The sequence below is a fragment of the Diabrotica virgifera genome, chromosome 5, assembly GCF_917563875.1.
Source record: "Diabrotica virgifera virgifera chromosome 5, PGI_DIABVI_V3a".
Lineage (NCBI taxonomy): Eukaryota > Metazoa > Arthropoda > Insecta > Coleoptera > Chrysomelidae > Diabrotica > Diabrotica virgifera.
In genome coordinates this window covers 213,979,885-213,992,449 of record NC_065447.1, presented here as the reverse complement: position 1 = coordinate 213,992,449, position 12,565 = coordinate 213,979,885, and the positions used below count along the sequence as shown (strand labels likewise).

Sequence of the window (12,565 nt, the reverse complement as noted above, 5' to 3'; positions counted from 1 at the left end):
ATTGTAGAAGATTTCCATTTATTTTCATTTTCCATTATATTAAAATATGCCAGTAAAACGTCTTCGGTAACTTGCCGTACTCCTCTTTTATCGCACCACTCTTGGAAGTGCTTGTACGCTAACCGATACTTTATTCCGGACTTGGAGGGCCCCAAACGTGCTACTGCATCATTAGCCGCGGACTCAATTTCGTTTAGGTTTTCCATTTTCGCACTAAATTTGCGCTTGCGGTTGCAACAACAATAAGCTGTCTTTAATAATTGCAAACAACTGTCAAACAACTGTAACCAGGGAGACGCAAATCCCACCGACGGACGACTTAATTATTTTAATTTCTAACATCTAGTCACAGTTAATTTCGAGTAAAAATAGCGTATGAATTGTACTATTTATGGTTGAAAATTGCTACGTTTGAAGAAAAAATAGTATACTTTATTCGGCAAAGAAGCGACTTTTCTTGACTTGCACCTCTATTACGCGCCTCACTTCGTTCGGCGCGTAATATCGGGCGCGTCAAGAAAAGTCATGCTTCTCCGCCTCATAAAGTAATATACTATTATTTGTTGTAAGTATGTTCAATTTGCAATTTATATAAATTTTGCAATAAATTGTTTTTGTCTTGGCTTTTATATCTTATGTCTTATATATTATACTGTACATATATTGACGATTTATCTAATTCTAGTAAATTGTTGTAGTTGTTATTTGTTATTGATATTATGTTTTCTTTTGACTGTATGTAAGCTTTGTCCATAAAATTGTAAAAATTTTCAGTGACAATAAAGCATATTTCTATTCTATTCTATTCTAACATACTGAACATACAGCTTTTTCCTTCCTTTTGTCTATCTCACCATAACTACTGTATGCGTGGCGGACGTAGCTCAGCAGTCAAGAGATTGGCCTTCTAAACCAGAGTGCACGAGTTCGATTCTCAGCATCAACAACGCCATTTTCTTTTACTAGGGCTAGTATACATTGACTGTTATAGATGCAATGAGTGCCAAAACAATCCGAAAGAATCTCCTAAAAAAAATGCCATACGATGTCATTATTATCTACTGTATGAATCTCCATCTTTTTCGCCATTACTTTGTAATACCGATCTAGTATTTGTTTTCTAAAAGACTTTTGAAAGAGTCTTTTCGTGGGATATTGACATGTTTAAATTTTGTATATTGAATCTTTAAAATAGTTACTGGAAATCATCTTCATTTTCTGCTATGATCTGCTATCATCTTGTCCATGATCATGTTAGAGATTGGGACTGAGGCTATCCCTGTGACCCTATGACGTTTTGTGATATCCACGAAAGCATAGGAAAAAGGGTTTTGTTGAACTCTATGGGACTCTTCTATTAGTAGCTGTAATATGAAGATCGTGTCGATTTTAGGCATATTGGTCCTGAATCCTTGTTTCTCTTCTGATATGCCTACGGTGTTAATTAACTTCTGAGAAAAGATTTTTGTTAATAATTTTAATTGTATCAGTGTTATTCCTCTATAATTATGTGGGTCGGATTTTAGTTCTTTTTTGTGTATTGGTATAGTTATGCTTGTTCTTCATTTCTCTAGTAACATACCATATATTATTTTTTGAGAATATCTTTCTTTGTCAATTCGGTCACGATTTCTGGGCTACCGTACTTATTGTAGTGCTCGTGATTGATACCATCAGCTCCTGGCGCTTTTCTGGTTTTCATTTTCTTGGTTGTTGTTGGAATTTCTGATGCAAACTATTGAGTAATATAATGACTGACGATAAAATACAAACCTTTCAAGCGATATGCGATAAAGTGAACATACAAGCAACAATGTAATATTAAGAATAAAGAAGAGATGCAAACAGAATATTCTATAAAGCTATGAATGCTTCTTTACTGATACATATATGGAGAGATGTTGGATAAAGGATAAAAACTCGGAAGTTAATACTGGTAGAGAGATGCCTTATTTTTAGCGAATATGAAAAAAAATCAATCCTATAGATTATAGATAGACAAAGAATGACCAAATTCCATTATCCAATTGGCCAAAAGAGTGATCAAAACACATAAATAAAATGATAAATAAACAAAAAAAATGGTACATACAACACTACTCTATAACAAAAGCATGCTTATCCGGTTCTTATAATTCCTAACAACATTGTAGATTGTAGACTGTAGACAAAATTCAAGGTTAGTCAGTCACATAAATTCCTACTTCGATTATGTTGGTGAATACTATTTTGCAATGCAAATTTTTTATTTAGTCGGTACGCATCATGTTTTTGGTTTCAGATCACGAAGTAGAAACTATTCTTTATAGTAAAATATATCTTCTTGTTTTGGTTAGCTATTATAATTTTGTTGTTTGTCCTGTTTTACTTAGGACTATTGGGGGAAAATAAGTTGCGTTCAGTTAACCACTGAAATTAATGAGTTAAATGGAATGGAACAATGAGGCTCCGTTTAAAAACCTAGTTCTTAATCGAGCATTCTGACGTACGTAAAAAATATTAACGTATTTTGGCAACAATTATTGAAATTGTTGATAAATAATAATTACAAATATGTAATTATTTGTAATTATTTTAATTATAATGAAGGTAATATAATTTCAGCAGGTATAAAGGATCCGAAAACGGAAAATGAGGTTTCATCATAAAACATACTATTTTATGTACTATCGAAACCGAAACTATTTGAGAAACTGTTGCTAAAAAGGTTGAAATGAGTAATAGAAGAATCTCATGCCACTTTACAAATACATAGAATAACTAACTTAACAGAAAGAGCACTGGAAGAAAAGGAAAATTTATTCAGCCGTTTTTCGGGATGTTGCTCAAGCTTTTGATAGAATATGGCATAAGGGTCTTATTCACAAACTAAAACGAGTACTACCAAAACAATTCACTCAACTGAATTGGTACTTTCGGTTAGTATATTGGGACGGTACTCTACCTATTATCACCATCATCATCACGTAGCGCTACAACCCTGGGTGGGTCCTGGATGACTTTTTCCAATTTGTTCGGTCTTCCCTCAACCTAGGATCAAATGGAATGTTCATTTTCCGGAGATCTGTTTGGATGTCAACTCTCCATTGCATTCTGGGACGTAAGAGTGGTCTTTTGCCTGTATGCCTACCTATTATACATCAATGATATTCCAGCACTTGAAGAAGATATGATAGGCAGCTTCGCAGGCGTTCAGCATGACGAGAGAATAGTCTTTCCTTCTGGGAAAGGAAGACTATGGAAAAGCTGCAAGAAAACTCCCGATATCAGTGAATAAAATGAATTATTGGATAAACAAAAATGGAGAATTATACTGATTGGTACAAAATCAGTGCATGTCAATTTCACCTATAAAAGAGAGCGATATCAGCCCATTAGAGTAGATAACATCCAGATCCCTTTTGCAGATTCTGCAAATATCTAGGGTTATATTTGGATAGGAGACTACGTTGGAAAGTCCATATTAAACAGAAGAGAGATGAACTCAACTTATTTAGAAAGATATACTGGATGCTGGGAAAAAATTTAAAACTATCGAGTGATAACAAATTACTGATTTATAAGTAAATACTAAGAGCAGTATAGACATAAGGCGCACAGCTCTGGGGATGAGACAGTAAAAACAACATTGAAGTAATACATACAAAGATTTTAAAATAGGGTGCTAAGGAGCAGCGTTGATGCTCAGTGATATAATATCGAGGCCATCCAATTTCTCTATAACGCTGATATAGAAAGAAGGCTTAAGAGGACAAAACCCTTCGAGCTAGTAAAGTAAAAGAAAGTTAGTGTAACAGCAGAGAATTGTGCGATTCTAATATACCTGTGTAAAGTGTAAATATTACTGTAAGTTAGTACCTAAGGAAGTATTGCTGAACGGAAATATGTATATATTTTAAAGTGAACTGTAATTTAGGCTAGAACAAAACTGCTCATTGATCATACTTGATCAGATTGCAATACAAAATATCCTCAGGTTGTTGGTATAATATTGAAAAAAGTATAATTGATTCGTACAAAGTAGAAGTCACACACTTACAAAAATTGTACGAGGAATTATCATCAGACGCAAAGGAAGTTAAAGGCGATTCAGACCTCGAAGAAGATTTTCTGGAAGAAAGTGACCACAACACAGAATCCGAGCTGTCTGACTATGATGAAGATGATAATGAAGATATTTATTATTACGACGAAGTACCGTTGACGCAACGCTTTGAAAAGGATTTGGGCAAATCTGGAATACTTTGGTGCAAACATCCACACAGAACTAGGTCTCTAAAAACAAATGTTGCCAATATTATACGATTTTATGAAGTTCTTGCAAACACTGTAAATTCACAATTACATTAGTTTCGTGAAATGTTTTTTCCCGATGACATTGTAGAGGAATTAGTCTTATATACGAATATAAAGATTCAGAATGTTTAACGCTCATTTCACACACTAAGAATTTTGAACGTACGATGGTTGAAATTTACATAGTGGCTCGAGCAATCATATGGAATCTTTCTCCCTTCACCGAACGTTTCAAGCGGTGAACGGAGAAAGATTCCATATGATTGCTCGAGTTTTCTCGAGTTGTTTACTGCAGTATACTTAGTTCAAGATTTACTACAAAAAAATTTCAAAGTCTTTGGGACCATTCGAAAAAAGAAGAGAGAACTACCGCCACAATTTGTCAGTTCTAAAAATAGAGATAAGATCCCTATTTTTCGATTTACAAATAACATAACTTTACTATCATAACCATAACGTATCAGAAAAAAGGTAAAACTGTAACAATGATCTCTACGATGCACCATAGTGCTGATAGCGGACAATAAGTTCAATCTAACTAAATGGACCTCGGGGAGCAACTCCTAGTTGTTAGGACCTTAGGTTTAGAGACTATGTCTCCGGCCATGTCTAACCCTCATTAGGAGTTTAGATTGCCATGTAGTGGAGTCACTGAAGGTGGATATGAGCTATTACCTCCGATTTCGTTGAACCTCCATCGATTTGCATGAAAGTTGGTGAGCGGTTAGAGGATATCTCAAGGAACAAAGGTGACATGGTGTCAACTTGCACTTTTACCCTGGGGGTGGATGCCACCCCTTCTCGGGGGTGAAAATTATTTTATTAAAAATAACCCCATAATTCGATAGAGGGACAAATTTCAAGCAAAATTTGTTTTATAAAGTTATTAAAATAAATCAAAACTTTTTGAGTTATTAAAGATCAAAGATTTTAATTTTTCTTGAGCAAAATGCATGTTTTTAACCAATTTTTCATCAATAACTCAAAAAGTGTAAGTTTTTACAAAAAAGTTATTATTATCAAAATTGAAGCTAATAAAAAATGAAATAAACCCCTTACTACAAAAACCTTTTAATGTTAACTAAAAGTGAGATATAGGTAATTGAATGTATATTTTTTTCGGCGAGTAAAAAACTATAAGTATTCAAGCTGAAATAACGGGAAACTGATGCATTTTATAACATAAACTTAATAAACATTAAATGAGCCAAAGTACTAAAAATATCTATTATATAAATGAGCCCCCGAACATGTTCATAGCGTTAAAATTTATGCTCCAAAATTTTTTCAAAATTTAACTTTTAAAAATTTTTCCAAAAAATGTTATTGTTTTTTTTTAAATAACTCTGTTCGTGTTTACGATATCAGGTTCATCTAAAGACTGTTTGAAAGTTAATTTCAAGTGATATTTAAATACGTTGAACCTATTCTTTTAAACCACTTACTTTTTTAAAAATAAAAGGTTAAATGACCTCGGTTGCATGGTTCCCACAGCAAAATTTAAGATTTAAACGTTTGTATCTCGGTTATTTTTTACCCTATAGAAATAGTAAAACAGGTAAAATATTTGGCATAGATAAAACTAAAATTGGGTTATATATAATTTTTTACGTATATTGAGTATTTTTGGAGTTATTATCAAAAGAATATGAGAATTACAATAATTTTAAAAATTATGATTTTTTTAAATCAATCGTTTTTCAAAAATATGCATTCTGAACCGGTAAAAATTATCGAAAACATTACTTATGCTAATATGAAAAAGTTTTTGTAAGGATTACTATACATTTTAATTTTTGTGGAAATGGTGTATGTTTTATTTTTCACTTTTTCCTAAAAAATTCGAAATGGTTCTTTTATTTTCATTATAACTTGCTTAATTTTGACGCTATTACCTTGTTCTGAAGCTCATTTGATAGGTATTCCGAAGTACTTGGCAAATGTTTAGCAGGAATATTTTATACATTGCATCGTTTTCCCGTTATTTAAGCTTGAATACTTAGATTTGAGTACTGGTCGAAAAGAATACACATTCAATTTCCAATAACTCACTTTGAACTAACAATAGTTTAGTTCTTTATATGAGGAATATATTCAATGTTTTATTATCTTCAATTTTAGTAATAATAACTTTTTTGTAAAAGCTTATAGTTTTTGATTTATACGTGAAAAACCGATTTAAAACATGAATTTTTTTACGAAAAAATAAAATTTTTGGTCTTTAATAACTCAAAAAGTGTTGATTTATTTTAATAACTTTATATAACAAATTTTGCTTATAATTTGTCCCTCGATAGACTTATGGTATTATTTTTAATAAAATAATTTTCACCCCCGAGAAGGGGTGGCATCCACCCCCAGGGTAAAAGCGCAAGTTGGCATTATGTCACCTTTGTTCCTTGAGGTATCCTCTAATTACTCACCAATTTTCATGAAAATCTATGGAGGTTCAACGAAATCGGAGGTGAAAACCTTCAGTGACTGCACTAATGAAGTGAATCTAATACTTAAAATTTCAACATCCCATAAAATTATCAGCAATCAATACCAATTTAATAACATTTAAAGGGTTTTCACCCAAGCATTTGGTGGTTTTAGCCATGTATTATTAGTAGCAGCACTGAAGGTGGAATATTTATTCCGAAAACGTTAAATGATTTAGCCCAAATGGGTTATTTTAAATAAATATACATTTTATAAAGGATTTTTTAATAAATTTTTCTGTGATATTTGGTATACAGCCGACTATAGGACATTTTTTCCCTTTCCATATGGATTTTAAATTATGTATGTTCACACTATTGTTTTATATAGTTTTTGAGATTATCTAATTTTGTGTTTTTTATTTTAGGTACGTCAACAATTTGTTCTTTAAGGGTTTAAGGGTAAGTGTTTTCCATAAGTTATTTATACATTTACGTAGAATCGTTGGGCATATTCACACTGCGATCTACTCTCCAGTAAAATTTTCTTACATGAAAAATAATAATTTCTCAAAAAGTTCTCAAAGCTTTTAAGTTCTCAGTCACTTTGGTATTAAGACTTGCTTCTAAGGCAGAGGCCGCACATCAAAGAAACATGAAACGTAAATTACGTTTCATGGAAATAAAACACTGCTAAACAAATATACGTCCGGCCATTTATGAAACTCTTTGAAAATAAAAATGTGTCATGAGCATGAATCACACTCGTTTTATTGGTAGGCGGACTTTGAGGTTTGTTTAGCAGTGTTTTCTTTTCATGAAACATGATTCACGTTTCTTGTTTCATGTTTTTCGTTTCATGTTTCTTTGGTGTGCGGCTTGCCTTAGAGAGGTAAAATTTGTGTAAATGACGCTTGTTTGACTCTCTGCATTTGCTTTCGATCATCTCTATAAGGCCGACGGAAAGTAGGCAGACCTAAAACCTTGGAAAAGGACAGGACGAAGGAAAGACATGAACGGTACTGTAGTCTATTAAGTTTACAAAATCATGTAATATTTATTTATTATACTACAGGCAGGGTAGAAAGAGCTGGAGAGAACTATCGAAAAGAAAGAATATGGCGAAAATTTCTTCTTAAAGTTCCATTTCTTATCAGATGTTGCATACTGTCGTAGTTGCAGTAACTTCGTAAGCTGCTGCTCTGAATGGATATAATGAGCTGGAGTTAAAAAATACCTCTAAGATTACCCAGCCAGAAACTGCATCTAGTTCCTATTCATCTTCCCGGTCTAATTATATCTTGCAAACTACTTGCATACTACTAGATGCTATTGGAATACTACTGGAATATTATGAAGCCGTACTGGAATTTTGAATACTGAATTGATCCGGTTATAAGTCCAGTCCAGTTGACTAGAATGACTGTCTATTTTTCATTCTAGCTCACTCCATTCGGGCGCCATTGTAATAGTGTGAACGACTAATCCATTGCTTGATTATTGCACGATAATGTAACCGAGTTTTGCCACTATAATGTAACCGATCTTACAGCTTTTGAATGACAACGACTGGAATGCTGTGGACCATAAGATCCAGTCCAGCACTGTACTGGTTTAAATCGCTGCATTACTGGACTCGGATTAAGTAAACCGGACGTTATCCTTTTCTATTTGGGCTTTTTGTATTATTAAGATTTCGTGGACATTTTCTATTTTTGGACCAATACAACTATTTTATATGCAGTAAATGAAGTTTTTTCTCTTTCTTATTTATTGTGAGTCCATATCTATTGCAATATCCATTAATTCCCGGAACTAATGATAAATTACCAGCTGTCTAAAAGTTTATATAAATTACTAGTTTAATAATAAGCTAAGTTTTTATAAATAGACCAGGGCGCATCTGTAAAAATATTAGTACATTTGGATGTTGAGAGGTGACTCATATTTTTTTGCAGAAATTGCTTAAAAATATCTCATATAATAATGTTTGAGTTATCCACCCACTCAAAAAGGCCCGGAACATTGTTTAAATAATCAAAATGTCAAAAAAATGAAGGAAAAATTAAATTTTTTCTTCTTTTTTTGATCATAACTTTAAAAGTATTAATTTCCCAGAAAAGTTGTACTTAAATAAAAGTTGCGCAATTAAATTTCCTTCAACATAGCATTAGCTGAAAATTTTAAAAGTTGTCACCATTGTTGCAAAATAGCAATAATTGCGAAAAAACCGTAAAAAACAAGTATATGCATTTTTCGTTTTTCAACCATTTATGCTACACTTAGGACCTTCATATTTCACCCAGAAAAACAATAAAACAATACTGTAAATTTCAATAAGATCGGTTTAATAGATTTTGCAAAATAAATTTTGCAATCCAGCTTTCGCCAAAAAATTCATTTTTTCAAAATGTTGCAGGACTGAAAATAAAGCAGGTAGCAAGTTGAAATTTTTTTACATATAGAAGAATACACCTTTCACTTGCGATTTGCAAAATTAAAATCGGGTAACTACCACGGCGTCTGGGTTTTTTTTAAGTAAACATTCATTTTTGGTGCTACGCGCAGGACAGCGGTGTTCGATTCACACAAGTTGATTTCCACCGAAATTTCTTCCAATATTTATTGAATATATTATTTTTATTTTAATATTTTAATTCCACAAAAATCAAATTAATTTGATTATTGTGTGTTAGATATTGTTTAAACAATTGCATATGTTTAAAAATAATAAACTTTCATTATCTAAGTTAAAATATATGAACAAACAAAGTTTTTGCTAAAAAAAGTGTTATTTCAAAGGACAGAGTCGGTGTTTTTATTTTGCAATAAACAAATTTATTTATTTATATCGAAATGTACTAAAAGTTAAAATTTATCAATCATTATCAAAGGTCATTGGAATGCCCAATCAGAGCAAACGTATCCGCTGTCCTGCGGGTAGCACCAAAAATTAATGTTTATTTAAAAATATTCCTGACGCCACGACGCGCCGTGGTAGCTAACCGATTTTAATTTTGCAAATTGCAAATGAAAGTTACAGTATTATTTTTATGTAAAAACATTACAACTTGCTACCTGCTTTATTTTCAATCCTGCAACATTTTGAAAATTTGAATTTTTGATTATTTAAACAATGTTCGGACCTTTCTGAGTGGGAGGATAACTCAATTATTATTATATGATTTAATTCCAAGCAATTTCTACAAAAAAATATGAGTCACCTCTCAACGTCCATCTCAAAACAGATGCGCCCTGGACTAAAAGTAGATTTAGTTTTATAGATTTTTTTTAGACGTTTCTCCAATAGATAATAAATTCGAATTCAAATACTAAAAAGCAAATATTATATTTCTCTCAAGGTTAGTATTTTATCAAACGTCGTAGATTAATGGCATGTTTCTCGCGGTTTGCATCTAGCTAAAGGTATGTAGAAAATAAATACAAGTGGGGAATAATATGACGTAACGCCTTGTTTTTTCTAAGCAACGTCACGTTAATTGGAAATAACGGACTTTTGATGTAGATATATAGCATTAAATAAATATTTATTTCATGTGCCATGCATCATTCATGCATTTTGTATGTAACTAGGAAAAAAGGTAAACAAGTTTTTATTGAGTTTCGCCTCATTTCGTAATAACCGAGCAAAAAACCCAATGTAAACCTAATTTGTTGACTCATTTGTAGATAAGCCATGAATTTACAAATGCCGTATCAGTCGTGTGAATATTGGCCATTATGTATCACCATTCCACCATATGTATAGCTCTGATTTTAATGGCATATTATTATTTTCCAATGATTCAGCCGTGTTGATCCGTGCCTTCCCTCCCATGTAGGCATTATAATTTTTAAAACTTGTTGAGGCCATCAGTACAACATTAAATTACACAACAACCGCCTCCAAAGAATTGAAAGAAGCCATAAAAGTTACAGCACTTTGAAGTTACAAAATGAAAATCGATTTTTTTCAATATATCGAAAACTATCAGAGATTTTTTATTGAAAATGGACATGATGTATCATTCTCATGGGAGAAGCATCTTAAAACAAAATTATAGTGAGATTTGTCCACCCTATAAAAATTTTATGGGGGTTTTGTTCCCTTAAACCCAGTATTTTTTCTACAAGCGAGTTTTTATCGAGCTGCGGCTTCTTTTTTTACAAATTTTATGGCGGTTCTGTTCCTTTAAACCCCCCAAATGTTTGTGTACGTTCTAATTAAACTATTATTGTGGTATCATTAGTTAAACACAGTGTTTTTAAAACTCTGTTATAGCTATATCCAGGTGTACAATGAGGGTAGAGGAAGAACTTAGATCTGAACAAAAATGGTAGGTATAGACACACTATAGGATATAAATATGGTATATATAAAAATAGAGGTTATGTTGCTACTGGTACCGACTTATCTCTGTTCTTGCTTACGGTCTCTTGGTGGGTATTCCAGTTGTGGTGACTCTGGTTACTATTAAAGGTGTTAGTAGGTGGTTACTAGATGCTGGTTGCTAGGGGCCACTAGCTGAGTCCTCAAGAAGTTGGCCTACCAAGGATACAAAACAAAACTGCCAGTAGGGACAATGTAAGACAGTAGAAATACGAGAGGCTATAAGCCTAATAATAGCTCTAAAGATATTTACCTGAGGTGTTATGTGACCACCAGACAGAGGTTGTTACGAGGACCTTCCCTTAGTCTCGAGTGATGAAAACAGCCTAGGAAAGACACAGGGCATTAGTCCAAGAGTACCACAACGACCAAAACTATTGATTATAGTATAACCTTCTAAAATACTCACGTGTCCCAAGCTGATGTTATGTCACAATAACTAATTAAAACTTTTCATCAGCTTACAAAATATTACTAGCTTTACATCCATCAGTGGCACAAGGCCTTCAAATAACGGTGTGTTTTCATAAACTCAGCTGAATTATCGCTGATGAATCGGATTTGCAAAGTTCTCCACTTTACAATGGCCGATGTCGTCAAGCCCCAATCAAAGAGACCGGATGTCAACCGCCTTTTCTTAATGTCATTCGAGTCCATGGCTCAAAACGAACATCTGAGCACGGAACCACGGTTGATTTAGTTATGTGACAAGAACCTATACAAGGGCTGTGAGTCAGAAAAATATGGCGCTACACACATTTCTACGTTCTCAGATATTCCTAAAACAACTCAACAGACCCATTTTGCGAACAAACCACAGGAACTACTATAGGCGTAACCAGGGGATTTTAAAGTATTTATATATCTTTCAGTTTAACATATATAAATGAATTGTGAAAGTTTAAAAAAAAACCGTAACATGGCCTTTATATATTTTTCCATACAATTTCTTTTTTTATTAATCTTCTGAATACGATTTCCAGAGGGGAAATCGAAACGTCAAACTATTTTAAGTAAAAATGTAATTGTCATTACAACCAACTGTGGCTAATCCCATATAAACACAATGTTTAACTCAGATATACCACAAGAAAACCGTTACAGAGCCTTACATTATATAGTTTATATAGTAAAAGTGGGAAGGGCGTTCGGCGAAAATAGAATGGATGGCAAGCCTACCACTAACGACCCAATTTAGGGAAAATGTCGTATCCCGTCGTAAACACATAAATTAACTTGGAAATAATTTTTTGTTCGTGTATCGTGTATCAGTATTGTACAAAGGAAATAATTCATCATGTGGTGTATGACCATTAGTGCTAATGACTGTTTTATACAAGTATTGATAATGACGAAAAATTCAATGTTTGTGTTGTTCGATGTGTTCGAAAACTATTTATATGTGATATATTATGTCAGGCGTATATGGTAGCGCATGCTCTATTCTATTTTAGTA

At 32.8% G+C, this 12,565-nt stretch overlaps 1 protein-coding gene across 5 annotated transcripts in view; it reads left to right on the top strand.

The window, feature by feature from the left end:
* LOC126885281 (lipopolysaccharide-induced tumor necrosis factor-alpha factor-like) overlaps positions 1–12,565 on the top strand; it is a 202,910-nt gene that overhangs the window by 77,104 nt on the left and 113,241 nt on the right. For 2 of the 5 annotated variants that reach the window (XM_050651784.1, XM_050651788.1), the window contains exon 1: positions 10,116–10,145. The exons of the other annotated variants lie outside the window; for them this stretch is intronic. The gene's annotated coding sequence lies outside the window, so the exon portion shown is untranslated. Of the gene's footprint in view, positions 1–10,115; positions 10,146–12,565 lie in introns of those variants that run through there. 5 annotated transcript variants of the gene reach the window in all.